The following is a 6,682-nucleotide window of genomic DNA, read 5'->3' as shown; positions in this document are numbered from 1 at the left end:
GAAAGAAAGAAAGAAAGAAAGAAAGAGTCATTATGAAAGCCACCTTTCGTGTGCGAGGCGAACCCGCTGACCCTACTCTAGCTAAAGGAGCCGAGCACCGCCCCTTGAAGACACATCCACGAAAATCTTGGGCGCCGCTTCGGGCAACTGCATATTGCTGCCTATGACAAATGAAATTCGACTGCATCTCCACATTTCCGCGCCTCCAGCAAATTACTGGCAAAAGGGAAGCACTTGCTATCCCTCAGGCAAGACGACTGCAGATTGCGATAGCGCCGGGCTGAGGGTCCCCCGCCTGCTCCGGAAATGAAGACCCTGGAGACCTATAACCAGGCTCCGGGATCCCGATTCTTTCCGCGGGGTGTCCAGTTCCAGAACTAAGCGCCGGTATGCGGGATTCGCCAGGCTGACCCTCTCCGGGTCCCAGAAGCTGCAGCAGTTTGATCTTCCGAGTCCCTGGCGCGCAGGAGTGTGGACCCCGCGTGGGGGCCTCATCCCTGGCGCCGGCCGTCAGGGCTCTTGGCTTTGACAGGGTACCGACCTTTCTGGTCCTCCCAGGAGCCGTAGGACCCTCCCTGCCAACCGTTCAACCGAGCCAAGGGGCCTCATCCCCGCGCTCAGTCCTCGCGGGCCCCCCACTCAGGGTGTCAACAGAGGTAGGTCAGGTGAGAAACCTGGATTTCTACACACACCTGGCTACAATGAGATGGCGCCACTCCCCTTTCCCTACAGAAGCAGACTCAGAAAAAGGTAGTTAAAGCAGAAGGTTTCAATAAAATCGAGAGTCTGATAACATAATACCCAAAAGTCCAAGTTTCAATTGAAAATCATTCATTACACCAAGAACCAGGAAAATTTTATTCTGAATGAAAATAGACCAAGTCCAAGGCTAAAGGCAGAAGACTGACTTCCCAGCTCAAAGACAGTGGAGCAGAAAAACATCTTTCTTAACCCTTCATCCTATTCAAGCCGTCCATGGGTTGGATGAGGCCCACTCACACTCAGGAGGGCAATCTGCTTCACTCAGTTTACTGATTCAAATGTCAGTCTCCTCCAGAAACACCCTCAGAGACACAGTGAGAAATCACGTCTAACCAAATATCTGGGCACTCCCTGGCCCAGTCAAACTGACACAAAAATTAACCTTCACAAATACTCTCAATAGAAGTGACTAATAAATGTAGCATCATGTCCTGCCTGTTTATCCCATGACAATTAATATATTCCAGCATTACATTGGCTTCCGTTCCCTTACTGTAGCAACACGTAGGAGTTTCATTTAACGTGAGGATAATTTTGACCTATGGAGTCTCTCCCTACCCGTACCTACCATTGCCACTTGTGGATGTCATTTTGTCATGGCTTTCTTATACATAATATTAATAAGCTGTATACTTTGCTAATGTAGGTTTGAATTTCATCCTGGCTGCATAAGTCACTTTCCATTTTGACAAAGCCTAGAAATATTTTTGTTTATCTCCCGAATGTTGGTAACACATACCTATTGTGGGGCCCACTCTCAATCTCATGGTTTTCTTTATTTTCATTCAGATCACAATAGAAATGCACAGGCTGCTTGAACGTCACTGAAAATGGCCCATAGCCATGTCCATTTGTCAGAGTCTAGTAAAATCCTGGCCGTGCAATGGGGGGATGGAAAGTGAGAACCACCAAACTCAGCAAACAAACACTCAGTTTAAACCTCTGCGCTAAGAGATGATCAGACTCTATCATGGCTTCTAATAGCATATGACCATGTCCCGTGGATGACCCTAGGCTCCCATGACAAAGCCTACCTAGAAAAGCTCAAGACTGCCAGGGGAACTTACTTTAATTCTAGCCAATACCTGCTGATGATGGTAGGTTCTTTCTTATAACACTTACTAAGAAGGGAATCCTTCCTCCATCCCTTTGAGGTATGTGTGTATCTCCTAGGGACTCCAGTGTGTCTTTCCACAGGATTTGAAAGCCATTCCTTTGAGGTGTCGTCCTCAGGAAGGACTGAATCTCTGTCTCCCGGTCTCTGTGGGAGGTTAGAATTCTAACGTCTAATATTGCCAACCGGCAGATACAGCTGTCGGGATGAGGCAGAAGCTTACAATGACCAATATTTTGTAATGTTTCACTTGTGCCCTGACCCCTGCCCTATCCCCTGCCTCACTCCGATTAGAATGCCATCACCTCTGCCCAAATGCGATGGAGTTCAGCCCCTTCTGCTTTGGTCAGTAGTTACAGAATAAAATCTGTTTTCACAGCTTTGACTAATGTCTGACTTTATCTTTGACAAAATAAATGCAAGCAATTGATTTTAGCGACACGGCACCTGCAAAGAGAGGCACAAACATGGCAAGAGAGCGAGGAATCATCTGACCCTTCTCATTTCATAGGCATCTATTCCTGCTTGGTGTTTATGAGCCTGAGACGGGGCTGGTCTGCCCTGGTATATCACTCCATGGCTCTGCGGCGGGACTTGAATAGGCTGGTGGTGACATTTGGTGTGACCACAGCCACCTTCAAAGATGCCATTAAGGGTTCACAAGAAAATGAAAGGAAACATAGAAAAACTGATTTTGAAAGATATTGCCTCTATCACTTCCTCATACAGAGTTTGTGTGATATTGCTGTGTGATGTTAGTTGGACTGCAATTTAGCACAACATGTTTTCTAATAATTGGCAGTTTCTCACTAAGTTAAGCCTACCTGAAAAGGAAGCACACTTACTTGTATTGATTACTCACATTAAATGAACAATGCATCCAACAAGGCTTCTATCAAAAATGTTCTTATTAATCTCATATTTATACTAAGGAAAAACTGGGAACAACACAAATCTTCACCAATAGAAGAATATAATACTGACTGCTATATAGTCATAAAACGATCCCAGAAGTTCACTCGATAACATCAAAACCAGGAACCCACACTGGTGCCACTGATGGCAAAAAATCATCATATAAAAATGAGAGAGATGAGAGAGAGAAAATGTACTATAGCCATAATAGTGGGTAAAAGCCAAAGAGTTCAGTTTCTACTAATGATATTTGATAGAAGAACCAAAGGAACATGAGCCAATAGCCCTAAGGGTCCAGGTCTGCACAAGGTGCAGGGTTCTGTTGACTCCAATGATGTATCTCAAATGGGCTAATTTTTATGGACATAACTGCTGCAGAAATCTATCGAAGAAAAATAAAGGGATAGCGATTTGCATGTTCATTTACCATTGTATAGGAGGGAGAACAGGCATTAGATTGGTTTGGTCAAATAAAAGCAAAACGAAGATTTATGAAGAAAAGAGGAAAGGGGAGAAGAAAAAAATCATCTGGGAACTTTGTGATTTTGCTCCCCTTGGATAAGCGACTTGACAGAAAGCTGTCAAAGAGGTCACTGTGGCCCATCTTCTCCAGACCCACGTTACTTGGTCACAGAAAACAATTACAGATGTTGGAGGACTTTAAAACATCCTAGAAGTTTAGTAGCTCATCCTATGCCACAGAATATCTGTGTGTAATGTCCACCATGTCCTTCAGTTGTTCACCCCCTCAGTTGAGCCAGGAGGACACCTCTTCCCTCAGTGGAATATCATACATCGATGTGTAGAAAGCTTGTTGTGCCGGCAAGTAATGACAAAAGGGACATTGATAGAATTGGGAAACACATTGGAATATGATTTGCTACTGCTCCTATGGAAGATAAATTTGCAGAATGTACTCAAATTAGAAGCATTAAATAAATGCTGTAATGTAAAACTGGCACATCCTCTTCTCTACACTATAGAAATATCTGCACAAGTGACCAAAGATATTTGTACAAGAATAGTGGAGACTGCAGCATCATTTGTAATCCTAAAGTCATGAAACCCACCTCATTTCAATAACATCTTGAAAAGGGTTAAATCATGCACAAACAGAAGAAACGCTGTTTTCACAAACAGTGGTGAGGATCACCATGAGGCAGATTCTACTGATTACATTATTGATAGAGCAATCAGTAAACCCAGGCACATCCTGGGGACAGGATACTACTGTAATAGGTCTCCTATTATTAAACAAGAAAATCTCGAGGCATTTTACTCCTCCAAGTCTTCCATGGGAGCAAAGAACATTTTTATCACACTAGAAGTGAGTTCCTGTCTGAAGTCTCTGGGATTCCTGAGTTTGACAGGTACAAGGCACCACGGCCCTTGCCAAGCCTCAGATCTAAGAAGGTGGGGAAGAGGACATGTGTGTCTCCGGATTAGGCTGGAGTTGATTGTGCATCAACAGAAACAACAACAACAGCAAAGCCAGGAGTCCCTGGTTGGGCTCAGACCACCAGCCTTTCTGTTAACAGCCAAACGCGCTAATTGATTGTGCCACAGAGACCGCTACTACTGATTCTGCCTGGCACTGTATGCAGGGCACACTCACCAAACTCTCCCCATCCCTTCTGTCCTGAGGGCCTGCCCGGCAGGACGGAAAACCGGAGAGATTAGAGCGGTGAGTCGCGCTGATCACGTTGCACACCCGCGGGTTTGGAGATTCTGGAGCGGGAAGGACAGCTGAATGGCCTTCGTCTGTCCTGCCCCTCCCCTGTTACAGAAGCCCCCGGAAACGCCCAGGGCCCGAGCCGCCTGGGGGCCCAAGGGAAGCTGAACGCCAGGTGGGCTCCCAGGACGGCTCTTTCCGTTCTTTGCGCCGCCTTCACCCAGTGAGGGAGCCTGTGCCCACCCTGCCCAGTCACTTTCGGGGCCGCTGCGAGCTTCCGCTGCCGTCTTCGGATCCTGTGTCCCTAGCGGGGCTCCACCAGGGCAGGAATGGTGGTGAGAGTCTTTCGTGGTCCCCTCGCGGGGAGCAGGGTCTGCCACTCACCAAGACTCACGACTAGGACTTGTCTAGTGAATGCATGGTCGCCTTTAGCTTTTAGTCCTTTGAAGAGTCCTGAGAATGTAAATCATGAACTATTTTTCTATGGGGAAGTTTTTGTTTGTTTGTTTGTTTGTTTGCGACAGGGTCTCACTTGGTCGCCCAGGCTGGAGTGCCGTGGTGCAAACAAGGCTCACTGCAGCCTCGACCTCCCGGGGCCAATTGATGATCTTGCCTGAACCCCCAAGTAGCTGAGACGACAGGGGCTCACCAGCACGCCCGGCTAATTTTTGTATTTTTTGTAGAGACAAAATTTCGACATGTTACCGAGGCTCGTCACGAAGTGGAAGTAAGTTCTTTTTAAAAAGCATTTATTCCGATTGGTTTCTCGGCATTCTGTGGGGCGCGCAAGGGGCTAGGCCTCCCGTGGCCTCTCTTGCCACTCTGAGCCAGTGAGCTGCGCGGACTCAGTTGTGTTGTTTTGGGTGCGTGTCTGGGGCAGGAGGCCGGAGGCAAGCAAGGGGTGAATCCAACAGGGAATGGGGAGGAGGAGGGCAAGAAGTCAGTAGAGGCCTGGACCAGGGAGACGAAACTTCCCAGTGGCTTTGTGCAGCGGTAAGGACTGCACAGGGGAAAGATTAGAAGTGTTTTTGTTGTTTTTGTTGTTTGTTTGTTGTTTTTTTGTTTGTTTGTTTTTATTGTAGCAGAATGGGGAAGAAAGGGAGGAAAAACGGAGAGACACCAAGAAAGAACGAAATCTACGCGGACCCTTAGGTCTCCAAAACGGAAGCAGCTCCTGTGGCTCGCCGTGATCATATTGTGGTTAGTGCTCTATGCTGTGGCCGCAGCAGCCCGGGCTCCAATGTGAGTCATGGCAACGTCCATTCTAGGGTGTAGCGCTCTTCTTTCCCTTCCGCCTCCAACCTGAGCCTAGGCTGCGCCTTGACCTGCGGCTAGAGAGGTCACAAATTCCCTGTGACTTTGGAACTCTTCGTAGTGTCGCTAATAGAAGGAACCCCTACCCTGCACGCCTAAGGGTCCGATTATCTTGAAAGATTTTTGCCCCCTCTCTGAGCAAGTACAACACCCAAAAGGAGAGGTGCCGCCCCTCAGTCAACCTTACTGGAATCTTCTACTGTTGACATGATGTGGCCTTACCCATTTTTCTGGCTCAGATATTTCAAAAATCTGTGGGGCCTTTTCAGGCCGAATCAGAAATGGACAAGAGAAGACAAGTTCACACTCCAACTGGGTATTTTAAGTAAAACCTAAAGAATACAATAAAACCTAAAGTTAATGACATTCTCCAACCCCAATTTTTAATTTTGTTTTTATTTATTTATTTATTTTTGCTATCAGTAAATGACTGAAGCATAATCTACAGAGGCCAAAGTGCACCAATCTTAAGTGTGCAGCCCAGTGCATTTTGACAAAAGAAACCATCACCTAGGTCAAGTTATGGGACATTTTCAACAAACCAAGAAGTCATTAGAGTCCCTTTCCAGTCAATCCTCACCCCGTCCCCATTTAGGCAACCACCATTCTGACTTCTGTCTCCGTGACTTACTTGTGCTTCTTGTAGAAATCACATAAAGGACCATACTGATTTTAACTGTTTTTTTTTTTTTTTAAATGCAACAGTGGTATGAGATGCTTCCATTTTATGGCATGTATGTCAGCTCTTTGGTGTTATTGATGAGTGTTATTCCAACATGTGAATATACTACAGTTGATGGACAATTGGGATATTTCTAGTTTTGGCTATTGTGAATAAGGTGTTTACAAATATTCTACTATGGGCCTTTTTATGGACCTGTGCCTTCATTTCTGTTGAGTATAAA

General features: G+C 46.1%; 1 pseudogene; it reads left to right on the top strand.

Annotated features, from left to right (window-relative positions):
* The first annotated feature begins 4,541 nt into the window (after positions 1-4,541).
* Positions 4,542-6,682, top strand: part of LOC105549805 — a 16,318-nt pseudogene continuing 14,177 nt past the window's right edge.

This window comes from Mandrillus leucophaeus, unplaced genomic scaffold, assembly GCF_000951045.1.
Source record: "Mandrillus leucophaeus isolate KB7577 unplaced genomic scaffold, Mleu.le_1.0 Scaffold457, whole genome shotgun sequence".
Classification (NCBI taxonomy): Eukaryota; Metazoa; Chordata; class Mammalia; order Primates; family Cercopithecidae; genus Mandrillus; species Mandrillus leucophaeus.
The sequence above is the reverse complement of the archived record's forward strand: the minus strand, read 5'-3'. Positions and strand labels throughout refer to the sequence as shown.